The 6000-nt window shown below is 39.0% G+C and overlaps 5 pseudogenes; all 5 read right to left on the bottom strand.

Annotated features, from left to right (window-relative positions):
• Positions 1-1113: 1113 nt before the first annotated feature.
• On the bottom strand, positions 1114-1232 carry LOC113104582 (uncharacterized; annotated as a pseudogene).
• Positions 1233-1598: 366 nt separating this feature from the next.
• Positions 1599-1717, bottom strand: LOC113104574 (uncharacterized; annotated as a pseudogene).
• A 1388-nt stretch (positions 1718-3105) lies between these two features.
• LOC113104583 (uncharacterized) lies at positions 3106-3224 on the bottom strand (annotated as a pseudogene).
• Positions 3225-3772: 548 nt separating this feature from the next.
• Positions 3773-3891, bottom strand: LOC113104584 (uncharacterized; annotated as a pseudogene).
• A 489-nt stretch (positions 3892-4380) lies between these two features.
• LOC113104586 (uncharacterized) lies at positions 4381-4499 on the bottom strand (annotated as a pseudogene).
• Positions 4500-6000: the final 1501 nt, after the last annotated feature.

Here is a 6000-nt window from a genome sequence, read left to right on the forward strand (position 1 = left end):
TCCATAGCTGCTAAGATTCAAAGATTGGGCATTGACTCTTTTTGTTTCAAGATAATTATATAATTAGTACAAATTTCCAAAAATATTACAGCAACTGGTATTCCGAGGCGGTCTCCCATCCAAGCACTAAACAGGTCCATACCTCCTAAGATTCAAAGATTGGGCATTTACTCTTTTTTTTTTTTTGTTGCAAGATTATTATGTAATTAGTAAAAATTGCCAAAAATATTACAGCAACTGGTATTTCCCGGCCGTCTTCCATCCAAGTACTAACCAGGCAAAACCTGCTATTATTCAGAGATCGGGCATTGACTTTTTTTTTTTTTTTCAAGATTATTATATAATTTGTGAAAAATTTCCAAAAATCTTAAAGCAACTGGTATTACCAGGGTGTCTCCCATCCAATTACTAACCAGGCCCATACCTGCTAAGATTCAGATATGGGGCATTGACTCCTTTCTTTTTTTCTTGCAAGATTATTATATAATTTGTGAAAAATTTCCAAAAATCTTAAAGCAACTGGTATTACCAGGGGGTCTGCCATCCAATTACTAACCAGGCCGAAACCTGCTTAGTTTCCGAGCTCAGACATGATCTGGCATAGCCAGGGTGGAATGGCCATAAGCGAAGACTGCTGCAAAGAGAGAGCTATTTAAAGATCAGCCAATCTAATCGCCGGTACATTATACAGGACCAAACCTGCTTAGCTTCCGAGAGCAGACGAGATCAGGCATAGCCAGGTTGTTACGGTCGCAAGCGAAGGATACTGCAAAGAGAAGACTATTTAAAGATCAGCCAATCAAATCGACCCATACATTATATAAGTAGGAATGAAAATCCAAAAGCTTACAGCACCTGGTATTCCGAGGCGGTCTCCCATCCAAGCACTAACCAGGCCAATACCTGCTAAGATTAAGAGATCGGGCATTGGCTCTTTTTTTTAAGATTATTATATAATTAGTAATAAATTTCCAATAATATTAGAGCACCTGGTATTACCAGGGGGTCTCCCATCCAAACACTACACAGGTCAATGACTGCTAAGATTCAAAGAATGGGCATTCACTCTTTTTTTTTCAAGATTATTATATAATTTGTGAAAAATTTACAAAAATCTTAAAGCAACTGGTATTACCAGGGGGTCTCCCATCCAATTACTAACCAGGCCCAAACCTGCTTAGCTTCCGAGCTCAGACATGATCTGGCATAGCCAGGGTGGTATGGCCATAAGCGAAGACTGCTGCAAAGAGAGAGCTATTTAAAGATCAGTCAATCTAATCGCCGGTACATTATATAAGTAGGAAAGAAAACTCTAAAGCTTAAAGCATCTGGTATTCCCAGGCGGTCTCCCATCCAAGCACTAACCAGGCCAATACCTGCTAAGATTAAGAGATCGGGCATTGACTCTTTTTTTTTTTTTTTTTTTAAGATTATTATATAATTAGTAATAAATTTCCAATAATATTAGAGCACCTGGTATTCCGAGGCGGTCTCCCATCCAGACACTAAACAGGTCCATGACTGCTAAGATTCAAAGAATGGGCATTGACTCTTTTTTTTTTCAAGATTATTATATAATTTGTGAAAAATTTACAAAAATCTTAAAGCAACTGGTATTACCAGGGGGTCTCCCATCCAATTACTAACCAGGCCCAAACCTGCTTAGCTTCCGAGCTCAGACATGATCTGGCATAGACAGGATGGTATGGCCATAAGCGAAGACTGCTGCAAAGAGAGAGCTATTTAAAGATCAGCCAATCTAATATAAGTAGGAAAGAAAACCCTAAAGCTTAAAGCACCTGGTATTCCCAGGCGGTCTCCCATCCAAGCACTAACCAGGCCAATACCTGCTAAGATTAAGAGATCGGGCATTGACTCTTTTTTTTTTTTTTTTTTTTTTTTAAAGATTATTATATAATTAGTAATGAATTTCCAATAATATTAGAGCACCTCGTTTTCCGAGGCGGTCTCCCATCCAAACACTAAACAGGTCCATAGCTGCTAAGATTCAAAGATTGGGCATTGACTCTTTTTGTTTCAAGATAATTATATAATTAGTACAAATTTCCAAAAATATTACAGCAACTGGTATTCCGAGGCGGTCTCCCATCCAAGCACTAAACAGGTCCATACCTCCTAAGATTCAAAGATTGGGCATTTACTCTTTTTTTTTTTTTTGTTGCAAGATTATTATGTAATTAGTAAAAATTGCCAAAAATATTACAGCAACTGGTATTTCCCGGCCGTCTTCCATCCAAGTACTAACCAGGCAAAACCTGCTATTATTCAGAGATCGGGCATTGACTTTTTTTTTTTTTTTCAAGATTATTATATAATTTGTGAAAAATTTCCAAAAATCTTAAAGCAACTGGTATTACCAGGGTGTCTCCCATCCAATTACTAACCAGGCCCATACCTGCTAAGATTCAGATATGGGGCATTGACTCCTTTCTTTTTTTCTTGCAAGATTATTATATAATTTGTGAAAAATTTCCAAAAATCTTAAAGCAACTGGTATTACCAGGGGGTCTGCCATCCAATTACTAACCAGGCCGAAACCTGCTTAGTTTCCGAGCTCAGACATGATCTGGCATAGCCAGGGTGGAATGGCCATAAGCGAAGACTGCTGCAAAGAGAGAGCTATTTAAAGATCAGCCAATCTAATCGCCGGTACATTATACAGGACCAAACCTGCTTAGCTTCCGAGAGCAGACGAGATCAGGCATAGCCAGGTTGTTACGGTCGCAAGCGAAGGATACTGCAAAGAGAAGACTATTTAAAGATCAGCCAATCAAATCGCCCATACATTATATAAGTAGGAATGAAAATCCAAAAGCTTACAGCACCTGGTATTCCGAGGCGGTCTCCCATCCAAGCACTAACCAGGCCAATACCTGCTAAGATTAAGAGATCGGGCATTGGCTCTTTTTTTTAAGATTATTATATAATTAGTAATAAATTTCCAATAATATTAGAGCACCTGGTATTAACAGGGGGTCTCCCATCCAAACACTACACAGGTCAATGACTGCTAAGATTCAAAGAATGGGCATTCACTCTTTTTTTTTTCAAGATTATTATATAATTTGTGAAAAATTTACAAAAATCTTAAAGCAACTGGTATTACCAGGGGGTCTCCCATCCAATTACTAACCAGGCCCAAACCTGCTTAGCTTCCGAGCTCAGACATGATCTGGCATAGCCAGGGTGGTATGGCCATAAGCGAAGACTGCTGCAAAGAGAGAGCTATTTAAAGATCAGCCAATCTAATCGCCGGTACATTATATAAGTAGGAAAGAAAACCCTAAAGCTTAAAGATCAGCCAATCTAATCGCCGGTACATTATACAGGACCAAACCTGCTTAGCTTCCGAGAGCAGACGAGATCAGGCATAGCCAGGTTGTTACGGTCGCAAGCGAAGGATACTGCAAAGAGAGGACTATTTAAAGATCAGCCAATCAAATCGCCCATACATTATATAAGTAGGAATGAAAACCCAAAAGCTTACAGCACCTGGTATTCCTAGGCGGTCTCCCATCCAAGCACTAACCAGGCCAATACCTGCTAAGATTAAGAGATCGGGCATTGGCTCTTTTTTTTAAAGATTATTATATAATTAGTAATAAATTTCCAATAACATTAGAGCACCTGGTATTACCAGGGGGTCTCCCATCCAAACACTACACAAGTCCATGACTGCTAAGATTCAAAGAATGGGCATTGACTCTTTTTTTTTCAAGATTATTATATGATTTGTGAAAAATTTACAAAAATCTTAAAGCAACTGGTATTACCAGGGGGTCTCCCATCCAATTACTAACCAGGCCCAAACCTGCTTAGCTTCCGAGCTCAGACATGATCTGGCATAGCCAGGGTGGTATGGCCATAAGCGAAGACTGCTGCAAAGAGAGAGCTATTTAAAGATCAGCCAATCTAATCGCCGGTACATTATACAGGACCAAACCTGCTTAGCTTCCGAGAGCAGACGAGATCAGGCATAGCCAGGTTGTTACGGTCGCAAGCGAAGGATACTGCAAAGAGAAGACTATTTAAAGATCAGCCAATCAAATCGCCCATACATTATATAAGTAGGAATGAAAATCCAAAAGCTTACAGCACCTGGTATTCCGAGGCGGTCTCCCATCCAAGCACTAACCAGGCCAATACCTGCTAAGATTAAGAGATCGGGCATTGGCTCTTTTTTTTTAAGATTATTATATAATTAGTAATAAATTTCCAATAATATTAGAGCACCTGGTATTAACAGGGGGTCTCCCATCCAAACACTACACAGGTCAATGACTGCTAAGATTCAAAGAATGGGCATTCACTCTTTTTTTTTTTCAAGATTATTATATAATTTGTGAAAAATTTACAAAAATCTTAAAGCAACTGGTATTACCAGGGGGTCTCCCATCCAATTACTAACCAGGCCCAAACCTGCTTAGCTTCCGAGCTCAGACATGATCTGGCATAGCCAGGGTGGTATGGCCATAAGCGAAGACTGCTGCAAAGAGAGAGCTATTTAAAGATCAGCCAATCTAATATAAGTAGGAAAGAAAACCCTAAAGCTTAAAGCACCTGGTATTCCCAGGCGGTCTCCCATCCAAGCACTAACCAGGCCAATACCTGCTAAGATTAAGAGATCGGGCATTGACTCTTTTTTTTTTTTTTCTTTTTTTTTTTAAAGATTATTATATAATTAGTAATAAATTTCCAATAATATTAGAGCACCTGGTTTTCCGAGGCGGTCTCCCATCCAAACACTAAACAGGTCCATAGCTGCTAAGATTCAAAGATTGGGCATTGACTCTTTTTGTTTCAAGATAATTATATAATTAGTACAAATTTCCAAAAATATTACAGCAACTGGTATTCCGAGGCGGTCTCCATCCAAGCACTAAACAGGTCCATACCTCCTAAGATTCAAAGATTGGGCATTTACTCTTTTTTTTTTTTTTGTTGCAAGATTATTATGTAATTAGTAAAAATTGCCAAAAATATTACAGCAACTGGTATTTTCCCGGCCGTCTTCCATCCAAGTACTAACCAGGCAAAACCTGCTATTATTCAGAGATCGGGCATTGACTTTTTTTTTTTTTTCAAGATTATTATATAATTTGTGAAAAATTTCCAAAAATCTTAAAGCAACTGGTATTACCAGGGTGTCTCCCATCCAATTACTAACCAGGCCCATACCTGCTAAGATTCAGATACGGGGCATTGACTCCTTTCTTTTTTTCTGCAAGATTATTATATAATTTGTGAAAATTTCCAAAAATCTTAAACCAACTGGTATTACCAGGGGGTCTGCCATCCAATTACTAACCAGGCCGAAACCTGCTTAGTTTCCGAACTCAGACATGATCTGGCATAGCCAGGGTGGAATGGCCATAAGCGAAGACTGCTGCAAAGAGAGAGCTATTTAAAGATCAGCCAATCTAATCGCCGGTACATTATACAGGACCAAACCTGCTTAGCTTCCGAGAGCAGACGAGATCAGGCATAGCCAGGTTGTTACGGTCGCAAGCGAAGGATACTGCAAAGAGAAGACTATTTAAAGATCAGCCAATCAAATCGCCCATACATTATATAAGTAGGAATGAAAATCCAAAAGCTTACAGCACCTGGTATTCCGAGGCGGTCTCCATCCAAGCACTAACCAGGCCAATACCTGCTAAGATTAAGAGATCGGGCATTGGCTCTTTTTTTTAAGATTATTATATAATTAGTAATAAATTTCCAATTAATATTAGAGCACCTGGTATAACAGGGGGTCTCCCATCCAAACACTACACAGGTCAATGACTGCTAAGATTCAAAGAATGGGCATTCACTCTTTTTTTTTTCAAGATTATTATATAATTGTGAAAAATTTACAAAAATCTTAAAGCAACTGGTATTACCAGGGGTCTCCCATCCAATTACTAACCAGGCCCAAACCTGCTTAGCTTCCGAGCTCAGACATGATCTGGCATAGCCAGGTGGTATGCCATAAGC

This window comes from Carassius auratus, unplaced genomic scaffold (genome assembly GCF_003368295.1).
Source record: "Carassius auratus strain Wakin unplaced genomic scaffold, ASM336829v1 scaf_tig00218043, whole genome shotgun sequence".
NCBI lineage: Eukaryota > Metazoa > Chordata > Actinopteri > Cypriniformes > Cyprinidae > Carassius > Carassius auratus.